Consider the following 14,679-nt stretch of genomic DNA (forward strand, 5'->3'; position numbering starts at 1 on the left):
ACCCCGCTCGTACAGGGCTACTAGTTCCATCCAGCCAAGGCGGGTTGTGCAGGAGGTAAGATCTAGACCGACTGTGCGCCTCCATAGCCCTGGGTTTCCAGCTCCTGTCTCTCGTGCGGACCCGGAAGTGCGTCAACCCAGTCCGACTCGTCCTGTTCCCGCTCCCCGCACTAGCCTTCAAGTGCGTAAACCCAGCCTCGCCAGTCAACAGTCGTCGGAGCTGCCCGCCAGTCAACAGTCGTCGGAGCTGCCCGCCAGTCAACAGTCGTCGGAGCTGCCCGCCAGTCAACAGTCGTCGGAGCTGCCCGCCAGTCAACAGTCACCGGAGTGGCCAGACTGCGCTGAACTGCCGGAGTGGCCAGACTGCGCTGAACTGCCGGAGTGGCCAGACTGCCCTGAACTGCCGGAGTGGCCAGACTGCCCTGAACTGCCGGAGTGGCCAGACTGCCCTGAACTGCCGGAGTGGCCAGACTGCCCTGAACTGCCAGAGTGGCCAGACTGTCCCGAACTGCCAGACTGCCCAGACTGTCCCGAACTGCCAGACTGCCCAGACTGGCCCGACTGCCCCCCGGCGATGCCAGAGTGGCCCGACAGCCTGGAACGGCCGGAACCAGAGCCACCTCCAGATATAGGTGGGTTGGGGAGGGGGGGGTGTAGCACAGTGCCGTCGTTGACGGCAGCCACCCTCCCTTCCCTCCCTTTAGTAGAGGGGAATTTTGGTTTTGTTGTTTGGGGTTGTTGTTTTTTTTGTTTTTTTTGTTTTTAAGGTGCTTCCGGGGTTAGCACCTTTAAGGGGGGGTACTGTCACGTCCTGGCCAGTATAAGGGTTAATTAGTATTGTAGTTTGGTCAGGACGTGGCAGAGGGTATTCGTTTTATGTGGTTCGGGGTGGTGTGTTTTGTTGAAGGGGCATTTGGTTTAAGTATTCCGGGGTTTTTGGGCACTGTTTGGTTTTCAGGTATTCTATGTTTAGTCTAGTATGTCTGTTTCTATGTTTGGTTAATTGGGGTTGGGACTCTCAGTTGAAGGCAGGTGTTGTCTATCTGCCTTTGATTGAGAGTCCCATATATTAGGGTGTGTTTGTGTTTGTTATTTGTGGGTGATTGTTCTGTGTTAGCCTTGTGCCTTGCAGACTGTCAGTAAATCGTTCGTTTTCTTGTTTGTTGTTTTTGTATTCGTTTTGGATTGAATAAATGTTCCAAAATGAACAACCGCATGCCTGCTGCGTTTTGGTCTACCTTTTCAGACGACGATTTCGCATTATCGTCAGAAGACGAAGATAGTTGTGACAGAAACAGATGCCTCGCAAGTCCTCAACTGGCAGCTTCATTAAATAAACTCAGCAAAAAAAGAAACGTCCTCTCACTGTCAACTGCATTTATTTTCAGCAAAATTAACATGTGTAAATATTTGTATGAACATAACAAGATTCAACAACTGAGATATAAACTGAACAAGTTCCACAGACATGTGACTAATAGAAATGGAATAATGTGTCCCTGAACAAAGGGGGGTCAAAATCAAAAGTAACAGTCAGTATCTGGTGTGGCCACCAGCTGCATTAAGTACTGCAGTGCATCTCCTCCTCATGGACTGCACCAGATTTGCCTGTTCTTGCTGTGAGATGTTACCCCACTCTTCCACCAAGGCACCTGCAAGTTCTTGGACATTTCTGGAGGGAATGGCCCTAGCCCTCACCCTCCGATCCAACATGTCCCAGATGTGATCAATGGGATGAGATCCGGGCTCTTTTCTGGCCATGGCAGAACACTGACTTTCCTGTCTTGCAGGAAATCACGCACAGAACGAGCAGTATGGAGGATGTCTTCCCTGTAACGCACAGCATTGAGATTGCCTGCAATGACAACAAGCTCAGTCCGATGATGCTGTGACACACCGCCGCAGACCATGACGGACCCTCCACCGCAAAATAGATCCCGCTCCAGAGTACAGGCCTCGGTGTAATGCTCATTCCTTCGACGATAAATGCGAATCCGACCATCACTCCTGGTGAGACAAAACCGCGACTCGTCAGTGAAGAGCACTTTTTGCCAGTCCTGCCTGGTCCAGCGACGGTGGGTTTGTGCCCATAGGCGACGTTGTTGCCGGTGATGTCTGGTGAGGACCTGCCTTACAACAGGCCTACAAGGCCTCAGTCCAGCCTCTCTCAGCCTATTGCAGACAGTCTGAGCACTGATGGAGAGATTGTGTGTTCCTAGTGTAACTCGGGCAGTTGTTGTGCCATCCTGTACCTGTCCTGCAGGTCTGATGTTCAGATGTACCGATCCTGTGAAGGTGTTGTTACACGTGGTTTGCCACTGCGAGGACCATCAGCTGTCCGTCCTTTCTCCCTGGTGCGCTGTCTTATGCGTCTCACAGTACAGACATTGCAATTTATTGCCCTGGCCACATTTGCAGTCCTCATGCCTCCTTGCAGCATGCCTAAGACACGTTCACGCAGATGAGCAGGGACCCTGGGCATCTTTCTTTTGGTGTTTTTCAGAATCAGTAGAAAGGCCTCTTTAGTGTCCTAAGTTTTCACAACTGTGACCTTAATTGTCTACCATCTGCAAGCTGTTAGTGTCTTAACGACAGTTCCACAGGTGCATGTTCATTAATTGTTTATGGTTCATTGAACAAGCATGGGAAACAGTGTTTAAACCCTTTACAATGAAGATTTGTGAAGTTATTTGGATTTTTACGAATTATCTTTGAAAGACAGGGTCCTGAAAAAGGGACGTTTCTTTTTTTTGCTGAGTTTAGTACCCGCAAAAAGAGGCGACTCCGGGATGCTGGCCTTCAAGGTGGAGTTGCAAAGAAAAAGCCATATCTCAGACTGGCCAATAAAAATAAAATATTAAGATGGGAAAAAGAACACAGACACTGGACAGAGGAACTCTGGCTAGAAGGCCAGCATCTTGGAGTCACCTCTTCGCTGTTGACATTGAGAGTGGTGTTTTGCGGGTACTATTTAATGAAGCTGCCAGTTGAGGACTTGTGAGGCATCTGTTTCTTGAACTAGACTCTCTAATGTACTTGTCCTTTTGCTCAGTTGTGCACCGGGGCCTCCCACTCCTTTTTCTATTCTGGTTAGAGCCAGTTTGCTCTGTTCTGTGAAGGGAGTAGTACACAGTGTTGTACGAGATCTTCAGTTTCTTGGCAATTTCTCGCATGGAATAGCCTTCATATCTCAGAACAAGAATAGACTGACGAGTTTCAGAGGAAAGTTCTTTGTTTCTGGCCATTTTGAGCCTGTAATTGAACCCACAAATGTTGATGCTCCAGATACTCAACTAGTCTAAAGAAGGCCAGTTTTATTGCTTCTTTAATCAGAACAACAGTTTTCAGCTGTGCTAACATAATTGCAAAAGGGTTTTCTAATGATCAATTAGCCTTTTAAAATGATAAACGTGGATTAGCTAACACAACGTGCCATTGGAACACAGGAGTGATGGTTTCTGATAATGGGCCTCTGTACACCTGTGTAGATATTCCATAAAAAACATCAGTTTCCAGCTACAATAGTCATTTACAACATTAACAATGTCTGCACTGTAATTCTGATCAATTTTATGTTATTTTAATGGACAAAAAATGTCCTTTTCTTTCAAAATCAAGGACATTTCTAAGTGACTCCAAACTTTTGAACGGTAGTCTATGTATAATGTATAATGCAGAGGCCTCTTTGATTTTCATTTAATTGAAGAGGTAAGGGAGGCTGCTGTGACTGAGTCCTATAAGGTTTTAAAGAGAAACTATAATTAACTGTAGATGATAGATGTTATCTGCACAACATACCAATACCAATTGTACATGCCTTTGTGTGCCTCCTGGTCAGTATACCTGCAGACTCAGACACACACAAAAGTGAGCAGTTCAGTCATCTGCACCAAATGCAGCTATAGCCTTTAACATATTCTTACACCTCTTTGTTGGTTGATATCCATTAAATTGTGTCAAACAACCCTGCCATTTGTACAAGTATGAAAAGATAAATGGTATGATCATAAAACAATATAAATGTAGATCATACAAGGGACAAAGCTTACCTTAAATTGAGAAGATCTTTAAATTTTTCAGTTAAGTGCCTGCACCTGCTGTCATCTCAAATTCAAATCCAAAGGTTTCAGTTGGGCAGTTAGGTTCCTTCAAGAACCCCCAGGAGGTTCCTCGATGAACCCCACCTCATTTGAGGTTCTTGGAAGAACCTTTTGTTGGGCATTTTTCAGAGCCAAGAATCCTAAGATTCTTCAAGGAACTTTTAGGATCTTAGAAGAACCCTTGTTGGACCCCCAAATTTTTTTTGTGTACTCCAGAACTTTGGAAAATAATGTTTCGTCTAGAAAGCATGTGGACGCCTTTAGAGGGCCTGTTTTTGGAGGGTGGAGAGGGTTGGGTTAGTAATGACATTCAGACAAAGCATGGGGAAAGGGGGGAGGGATGGTGGGGTTGGGTGGGGGGCTGACAGGTGACCTTCACCTACCACTCAGGTGAATGGAGAAGAGCACGAAGACTAGCAGAATAACATCCAGGCTCAGTGGAAGGAAGGGAAAGGAGTCCACCTCGTCACATCGATATGTTACAATTCAACTCATTCATTGGTTAAATGTAGTGGATAACTTAAAACCTACTGATGAGCTCTTATTAAAGGCGATTTGGATAATTCAATCCTAATTGAAAGGCAGAAAAATATGCCCCTGAATGTATTGACAAGCTCCTCAAAGACCTACAGTCCTACAGTATAGTTACATAAACCCACAGATTAGGCATTATGTGAGAATGTAATTATTTTCATCCTTAGAAGAAAAACAGTCATGTTTAATGTAAGCAATTTTGAATAAAAAACTATTATTCACTTATTTCTTACAGTAGCTGAAAAAGGCATTACCATTCTGAGGTTAAAAGTGCTCTTCAAAACCTGCAGACAGATCATTTTACTGCAAGTCTCAAGAGGAGTTGCTATGGAAACTGAACTACTCCCCCCAAAAAATGACTCTGTAGTGGCAAGACAGACTAAATCACCACTAAAAGGTGCATATAACTGAAGGCACCCGTAAATACACCAGTACATTACAGTATAGTCTGAAAGAATGAGATAATTTAGCTATTATGAGGTAGTTACTCAACCGGCAATAGAATTAGCAATGTGAACAAACTAGCCGTTTCCTAGTGTTTCATGAGTAGATTGCATTAATTGAGCAACATCATGTTAAGCTCTTAAATAGTCTTGGAAAGAATTGCACCCATAAATTGCAAAGCAACTGGCAACAGATAAGGATAAATGTAACAACCTCTAATGAGGGCACACAGTCTGTTCCGGGTAGATTGCTCTGTTCTGCATCTCTCAGCGCTGTTTTGCAGTGAAGGATTCTGTACAATAATGCCTGGACTGCTGATCATGGCCATTTGATAAAAGACAGTCCATTGCAAGGGATAAAAGACTGTCCATTCCAAGAGCATCAAATGTCCACCAGGCATCAAAGCAAGAAAGGTGTGATAGCAGACATTTTGAGTAGAGAAGGATAATCACAAATATGTGAAAAACGCCTGTTTGTCATTACAAACCGATTGAAAGGCTCTGTATTTATTTTCTTAGTCAACCTTGTGTTCTGTTTCTTTGTGTTCTTGAACGTAGCCCCATCTTTCATTTTTGTTTATTGATTTCACCTGTTGTTAGTTACTCAACTGGTCTCATCAGCTCCTTATTTAGTTCAGTTCATTCTGTTTGTGCCTTTTTAGGTATCGTTCGTTTTGACTCTACTAAGCCTTTTCCTAGCTCGTTTGTGAGAACCAGCTATAACCTTCAGTCCTAGTTTTGATTCACCTGCCTGTTTGCCTACCTGTGTATGACCATTGCCTGCCTGTGACCACGATTCCTGCCTTCTGCAAAGGCGAAATAAACCCCTGCCGGCCTCTGCGCGTGAATGAATCTACACCTTTTTTCTCCCTGAGTATTCATTACAGACAGCGTGAGGCTAACGTTCCTGCAGTATGAGAATGCCCCTGTCTCTGCAAGACAGCAACACAGAGAGGGAACTTGTCAGGTTAATTTCATATCATTTTCACAAACACCAAATCAAAATGGAGTAGGGATATAAGATTTAATTGTATAATGACAGGTAGATTTAATCGATTGGCATTCAGTGACTTACCTGTAGTAGTCGGTAAATATTTACTGATCAAATTGCTCTTAATCACACACCAGGCAGGTAGACTGAGGGACTAATATATTTGCTATCAGATAACATGCACTCCATATAATTCAAGAGTCATTCATAGGATTATTCATGCAGGTCAAGGTTAAACACTTCCTCCTCATTATTTTCCTCCCCTAGGCTTGCCAAGCCCTCTGGACAAAATATTCTATGTAAGATGACATCATGCTTTAGCACAGGTTGTCTGCATAACAAAGCAAATATCAAAACATTTGCCATCAACAAAGACAACCTTATTCTAAAATGAGTAAGACAAGTAAACCATTTAACCCCACAGACTCAGTTTGACATCATGCATCAATACATGTTTCTGATCAGTGTATAAAATACTAATTTAGACTGGATAAAATATGTATAATGTATAATGTTGTACTTAATAGAGCTGACAATAGGAAACACACGGTTACCAGCCACACATACAACATACGACAAATAACATTCTGTCAAAATAGAAACTTGACTCCTACTGAGCCAGTGAAATCAACACAATTTACAAGAGTTCATTCGTCTTGCCATTTATTCTAACTACATAATATTTGAACTGTGTAGTGGATGAGGGATAAAAGCAAGATGAAAATGTCTATAAGATCCTGAAAGTTGCATGTTCACCTGGGAAAGAGCTGGTCTGCATTGCAGCCACTGCAGTGTCTCTCCCATCTTGGTTACAGGACTGCTGGCAATCACTTGTCTGTGGATCTATGTGCTGGTGGGTGCATGCTACCGTTGCTGCCCCATCTCCGTGTCCCTGCCGGACACACCAGGCTCTGGGCATGGGGCCCGCAGCCCACACTGTCTCTCCTCAGTAGCACTGCTCTCTGGCCCTAAAGAAAGAAGCTCACGGAACTCCAAGAACAGCCACTTGCGATCTTTAAAGAACTTGTCCTGGTGCATCTCATAAAAGCTTTCCCAGTATTTACAGGCGTCTATGTCATATTTGCCTGAGTGGGTATGAAGAACAAAAACTACAGGGGGATGAAGAACAAAAACTACATAATTATTCGTTTTCATACAATCAAAATGAAGAACAGAATTTGCTAGGAACGTTTAGAAAAGGGTTACTTTGCTCTTGTAATAGAATGCGTATTCTCGTCTGGCTTTTGTCTAGCTTTTTCTTTTTCTTCCTCAGACCATTTCACATGGTCCTTAACATTTTTAACATGAATGTTTTTAACATGAATGTATGCTTGATCCAAAATACACTGCTGTGCCATTTGACACAGTATATTATCAACTTTAGACTTCACATTGAAAAAAGCACTGAATGAAAATAATAGATGTGCAAACACATATCACGTTATGCTGACAGAAGTCCCAAAGGAGCAGGGGGGTCATCCCCCTCTGCTGTTTAGTCTGCATGGAACCCTGTCCCAACCCATAGCCACTGAGGCTAGGGAGGGTGTCGTGATCCTCTCATTTAGCCTATGGATTGGGAAACCAGGCAAGAAACCACCAAAATTTGAATGGTTGTCTAAATGCAAATACGCCACAACATACAGTTTGGGTAACAGTCCCAAAATGTTTTGCATGCCAGCAGTCAAGTTTTCAAGATATTGGACTTTCGAGAAGTAAAGTGTCACCAGCCACATCATCATGATGATGTAGCAAGTGACACTTTGGGTTTGTTTGACATTGCAGCCGACAGTGAAGGCGACCTCTGACTTATTGATCTACAAAGGACCTTGCATCATAAATAACTACTCATTATTATTTGTAGATCAGTCAGTCAGTCACAATTTACCCATGATACATTATAGGTGTTTTGGAATTCCCATTGTTAGAGGCTATCCTGCCCATGATATACTAGACAACCTACACATGGCCACATTCGTAAAAAGTGCCATCCATCGTTGCCATGTCCACAGTTTTCCTGAAAAATTGGGCTACTTTGAAAATTACGTTGCTGTTGAAAATGTATCCGCCGTAATTGTTGCAACCCCTATTATTAGCCTGTTCAACCTCTCTTTCGTATCGTCTGAGATCCCTAAAGATTGGAAAGCTGCCGCAGTCATCCCCCTCTTCAAAGGGGAGACACTCAAGACCTAAACTGTTACAGACCCATATCTATCCTGCCCTGTCTTTCTAGAGTCTTCGAAAGCCAAGTTAACAAACAGATCACCAACCATTTTGAATCCCACCGTACCTTCTCCGCTATGAAATCTGGTTTCCGAGCTGGTCATGGGTGCACCTCAGCCATGCTCAAGGTCCTAAACAATATCATAACTGCCATCGATAAAAGACAGTACTGTGCAGTCGTCTTCATCGACCTGGCCAAGGCTTTCGACTCTGTCCATCACCGTATTCTTATTGGCTTCTGGACCTTCTTTAGACACTGTGTTAACAAACCTCCAAACGAGCTTCAATGCCATACAACACTCCTTCTGTGGCCTCCAACTGCTCTTAAATGCTAGTAAAACTAAATGCATGCTCTTCAACCGGTCTCTGCCCGCACCTGCCCGCCTGACTAGCATCACTACTCTGGATGGTTCTGACTTAGAATATGTGGACAACTACAAATACTTAGGTGTCTGGTTAGACTGTAAACTCTCCTTCCAGACTCACATTAAGCATCTCCAATCCAAAATTAAATCTAGAATCGGCTTCCTATTTCGCAAAACAAAGCCTCCTTCACTCATGCTGCTAAACATACCCTCGTAAAACTGACTATCCTACCGATCCTTGACTTTGGCGATATCATCTACACTCTACTCAGCAAAATGAATGCAGTCTATCACAGTGCCATCCGTTTTGTCACCAAAGCCCCACATACTACCCACCACTGCAACCTGTACGCTCTCGTTGGCTGGCCCTCGCTTCATATTCGCCGCCAAACCCACTGGCTCCAGGTCATCTATAAGTCTTTGCTAGGTAAAGCCCCGCCTTATCTCAGCTCACTGGTCAGCATAGCAACACCAACCCGTAGCACGCGCTCCAGCTGGTATATTTCACTGGTCGTCCCCAAAGCCAACACCTCTATGGCCGCACTTCCTTCCAGTTCTGTGCTGCCAATGACTGGAACGAATTGCAAAAATTACTGAAGTTGGAGACTTATATCTCCCTCACTAACTTTAAGCATCAGCTGTCAGAGCAGCTTACCGATCACGGCACCTGTACACAGCCCATCTATAAATAGCCCACTCAACTACCTCATCCCCATATTGTTATGTATTTTTGCTCTTTTGCACACCAGTATCCCTACTTGCACATCATCATCTGCACATCTATCACTCCAGTGTTAATGCCAAATTGTAATTAGTTCGCCACTATGGCCTATTTATTGCCTTACCTCCCTAATCTTACTACATTTGCACACACTGTATATAGATTTTTCTATTGTGTTATTGACTGTACGTTTGTTTATCCCATGTGTAACTTTGTGTTGTTGTTTTTGTTGAACTGCTTTGCTTTATCTTGGCCAGGTCGCAGTTGTAAATGAGAACTTGTTCTCAACTGGCCTACCTGGTTAAATAAAGGTGAAATAATATATAAAAATTGGTCGCGGGTTGCAGGTTTTTGGGCTACTTCTATATTGCACCACAGCTGACATGGCATGAAAATAAATAAATAAATAAATAAATAATAATAAATATATATATACACCAATGACTGTGCTCAACACACACACACCCCTCTGGCCTTCCCTCCCCACTATTCACTGACTCACTCACTGCCTGATAGTCAGCAGTAGCAGGTCACAGTGAAATTAAAATATAATTATATATATCAGTCAGTGAATCAGTGGGGAGGGAAGGCCAGAGGGGTGTGTGTGTGTTGAGCACAGTCATTGGTGTTGAGAGAACGCTGCAGCAGGCAGTGATGGGAGAACAACAAATTAATTAACTAGCACTAGCTAGCTACATACTTCATACATACTACATACATTCTTGTTTTGTCACGACTTCCACCGAAGGTGGCTCCTCTCCCTGCTCGGGCGGTGCTCGGCGGTCGTCGTCGCCGGCCTACTAGCTGCCACCGATCCCATTTTCCTTTTCATTTAGTTCTGTCTGGTTTTACACACCTGTGTCTTGTTTTGTTGATTTCGGTGGCTTTATATTTCCCCGTAACAGGTTAGGCTGTGCCCGGGATTATTTTGCTGTAGGCAACATGTAAGGGGTGCGTGCCTGCACCACGGGTGTTAGTTGTTTGTACGGTATGTGTTACCGTGGATATTTTGCTTGTAGGCATTACGGAGTTGAGATTTCTCCCCTGTATGTGTCGTTGTGTTTTTTCGGATCTGCCAAAATAAACGGTGGAAATTCCTGGAACCTTTCTGCTCTCCTGCTCCTGATTCCACACACCCCCCTCCGTTAGAGAGGCTACGTTACAGAATCCCGCACCACATTATGGAGTCAGCAGGAGCTGACTCGCCCTCCACGTCCACGGAGGAGTGCGTACAACAGCACACCACCGTACTCCACCATCTCGGGACAGCCATGGATCAGGTGATGGCAACGATGGAGAGATGGGAGAGGCGTGGTCAGCCTACCCCTACGCCCAACGTGTACCCACCTGCACCATCACCAGTGCCATCACCATCCGGGCCCAGCGGTGTTCGGCTCGTGCTCCCGAGGGAGTACGATGGGACGCCTGCCGGGTGCAAGGGTTTGCTGCTCCAGCTGGAGTTGTACCTGGCAACCGTTCACCCGGCTCCTTCGGGAGGAGAGAGCGTGAGCGCCCTCATCTCCTGCCTGTCCGGTAGAGCTCTGGAGTGGGCCAACGCGGTCAGGGAGGGACCAGACTCAGCGAGGGAAAACTACACAGAGTTCACCCGCCAGTTCCGGGCCGTGTTCAACCATCCCCTGGAGGGGCGAGCGGCGGGTGAGCGTCTGTTCCTTCTGCGGCAGGAGACGAGGAGCGCTCAAGACTTCGCGCTGGAGTTCCGGATCTTGGCAGCCGGCTTGGGGTGGAACGACAGGGCCTTGATAGACCACTATCGGTGTGGCCTATGTGAGGACGTCCGCAGGCAGCTAGCCTGTAGAGACGCTACCCTCACCTGGACCAGCTAATGGACATGTCCATCAGGCTGGATAACTTGCTGGCTACCCGCGGGCGTCCGGACGGGGTCCTGTTGGTTCCACCCCCCAGCACCTCTGCTCCAAACCCCATGGAGTTAGGAGGTGCTGCAGCGAGGGCGACCGGAGGAGGAGCCTCCTCCTGCACTGGAAGTGGTCGGAGAGGGCACACTACCGACCGGTGTTGGAGGGGCTCGTCTGGGAGTCGAGATGGCAGGCAGGGCACTGTTCGGATACCTCAGGTGAGTCAGCACCAGGCTCACCCAGAGCCCCCTGTTGGTCACATGTTTGTTTTGATTTCTTTCCCTGAGTTTTTCCCTCATTCCCAGCATAAGGCGCTAGTCGATTCAGGCGCAGCAGGGAATTTCATGGATCGTGGTTTCGCTCAGAGGTTAGGGATTCCCCAGGTTCCGCTGGATAAACCCTTTCAGGTGCACTCCTTAGACAGTAGACCACTAGGGTCAGGGGTGGTCAGGGAGTCCACGGCGCCACTGGACATGGTTACGCGGGGGAATCATGAGGAGAAAATTATTTTTTTCTTCATTGATTCTCCTGCGTTTCCAATGGTGCTGGGGATTCCTTAGTTGGTCTTTGACAACCCTACTATTTCGTGGCAACAGAGGGCTCTAAAGGGGTGGTCAGAGGAGTGCTCAGGCAGGTGTGTGGGAGTTTCCATCGGTGCAACGACGGTGGAGAGTCCAGACCAAGTCCCCACAGTGCACATTCCCCCCGAGTATGCCGATTTGGCTATCGCCTTCTGTAAGAAGAGGGCGACTAAATTACCACCTCATCGACGAGGGGATTGTGTGATAAACCTCCAGGTAGACGCCGTACCCCCCCGGAGTCACGTGTATCCCCTGTCCCAGGAGGAGACGGTGGCTATGGAAACATATGTCTCCGAATGTCTGAGGCAGGGGTACATTCGGCCCTCCATGTCCCCCGCCTCTGCGAGTTTCTTTTTGTGAAGAAGAAAGGAGGAGTGTTGCGTCCGTGCATTGACTATAGAGGTCTAAATTTGATCCTGGTGGAGTACAGTTACCCGCTACCTCTCGTTGCTACGGCGACAGAGTCATTCCACAGAGCACGCTTCTTCACAAAATTTAATCTCCGGAGCGCGTATATAACTTGGTGCGTATCCGGGCGGGAGATGAGTGGAAGACAGCATTTAGTACCACATCTGGCCATTATGAGTACCTCGTCATGCCGTATGGGTTGAAGAATGCTCCAGCCATCTTCCAATCCTTTGTCGACGAGATTCTCAGGGACCTGCACGGGCAGGGTGTGGTGGCTTATATTGATGACATCTTGATATATTCCGCTACGCGCGCAGCGCATGTGTCTCTGGTGCGCAAAGTGCTTGGGCGACTGTTGGAGCATGACTTATACGTTAAGGCTGAGAAATGCGTGTTCTTCAAACAGTCCGTCTCTTTCCTGGGGTATCGCATTTCCACATCAGGGGTGGAGATGGAGTGTGACCGCATTTCGGCCGTGCGTAATTGGCCGACTCCCACCACGGTGAAGGAGGTGCAGCAGTTTTTAGGGTTTGCCAATTATTACCGGAGGTTTATCCGGGGCTTTGGGCAGGTGGCTGCTCCCATTACCTCACTGCTAAAGGGAGGTCCAGTGTGTCTGTGGTGGTCGGCTGAGGCGGACAGAGCTTTTGATCGCCTGAAGTCGCTGTTCACCGAGGCTCCCGTATTGGCTCATCCGGATCCCTCTTTGGCATTCATGGTGGAGGTGGACGCGTCCGAGGCTGGGGTAGGAGCCATGCTCTCCCAGCGCTCGGGCATGCCACCGAGAGCTCCGCCCCTGCGCTTTCTTTTCGAGGAAGCTCAGCCCGGCAGAGCGAAATTATGACGTGGGGGACCGGGAGCTGCTAGCGGTCGTGAAAGCGCTGAAAGTGGGGAGACATTGGCTCGAGGGGGCTAAACACCCTTTCCTCATCTGGACCGACCACCGGAATCTGGAGTACATCCGAGCGGCAAGGAGACTGAACCCTCGTCAAGCAAGGTGGGCCATGTATTTCACTAGATTTAGATTTACTATCTCGTATAGATCAAGTTCCCAAAACACTAAGGCAGACGCATTGTCCCGTCTCTATGATACGGAGGAACGGCCCATCGATCCCACTCCCATACTTCCGGCCTCATATCTGGTGGCACCGGTGGTGTGGGAGATGGATGCGGACATCGAGCGGGCATGTCGTTCAGAGCCTACTCCGCCTCAGTGTCCTGTAGGACGGAGGTATGTCCCGCTTGGTGTCCGCGATAGGTTGATTCGGTGGGCGCATACGTTACCTTCCTCTGGCCACCCAGGCATAGCGAGGACGGTGCGAAGCCTTAGGTGGAAGTACTGGTGGCCCACGTTAGCTAAGGGCGTGAGGTTTTACGTCTCCTCCTGTTCGGTGTGCGCTCAGAGCAAGGCTCCTAGACACCTGCCCAGAGGGAAGTTACATCCCCCTCCCCGTTCCACAGCGGCCTTGGTCACACCTATTGGTAGACTTCCTAACCGATCTCCCTCCTGGTCGTTGTGGATCGGTTTTCTAAGTCCTGTCATCTCATCCCTTTGCCCGGTCTCCCTACAGCCCTACAGACAGCGGAGGCCCTATTTACTCACATCTTCCGGCACTACGGGGTGCCTGAGGACAGTTCCTGATCGGGGTCCCCAGTTCACGTCCCGGGTGTGGAAGGCGTTCATGGAGCGTCTGGGGGTCTCGGTCAGCCTAACCTCAGGTTTTCACCCCGAGAGTAATGGGCAGGTGGAGAGAGTGAACCAGGATGTGGGTAGGTTTCTGCGGTTGTATTGCCAGAACCGGCCAGGGGAGTGGGCGAGATATATCCCATGGGCAGAGATAGCCCAGAACTCACTCCGCCACTCCTCAACTAACATTTCGCCTTTTCAGTGTGTGTTGGGGTACCAGCCGGTCCTGGTACCATGGCATCAGAGCCAGACCGAGGCTCCTGTGGTGGAGGATTGGGTATAGCGCTCGAGGGAGACCTGGGAGGCTGTCCAGGAGTACCTCAACTGGGCCGAGGCCCGGCAGAAGACGAGCGCTGACCGCCGCTGCAATGAGGCCCCAGTGTTCACGCCTGGGGATTGGGTCTGGCTCTCAACCCGAAACCTGCCCCTCCGTCTGCCCTGCCGGAAGCTGGGTCCGCAGTTTGTGGGGCCATTTAAAGTCCTGAGGAGGATAAACGAGGTGTGTTATAGGTTACAGCTCCCCCGTTATTACCGTATTAACCACTCGTTTCATGTGTCTCTCCTCAGGCCGGTGGTGGCTGGTCCACTTCAAGACGCTGAGGTGCTGGAGGTCCCTCCACCCCCCTGGACATCGAGGGGCCCCCGGCGTACACGGTACGATCCATACTGGATTTCAGGCATCGGGTGAGGGGCCTGCAGTACCTCGTGGATTGGGAGGGGTACGGTCCTTAGGAGAGATGCTGGGTGCCGGTGGG

At 47.8% G+C, this 14,679-nt stretch overlaps 1 pseudogene; it reads right to left on the reverse strand.

Moving 5' to 3' along the window:
• Positions 1–5,975: 5,975 nt before the first annotated feature.
• On the reverse strand, positions 5,976–8,060 carry LOC115161484 (methyltransferase-like protein 8; annotated as a pseudogene).
• Between the last annotated feature and the right edge of the window lie 6,619 nt (positions 8,061–14,679).

This window comes from Salmo trutta, chromosome 24, assembly GCF_901001165.1.
Source record: "Salmo trutta chromosome 24, fSalTru1.1, whole genome shotgun sequence".
NCBI classification, from domain to species: domain Eukaryota; kingdom Metazoa; phylum Chordata; class Actinopteri; order Salmoniformes; family Salmonidae; genus Salmo; species Salmo trutta.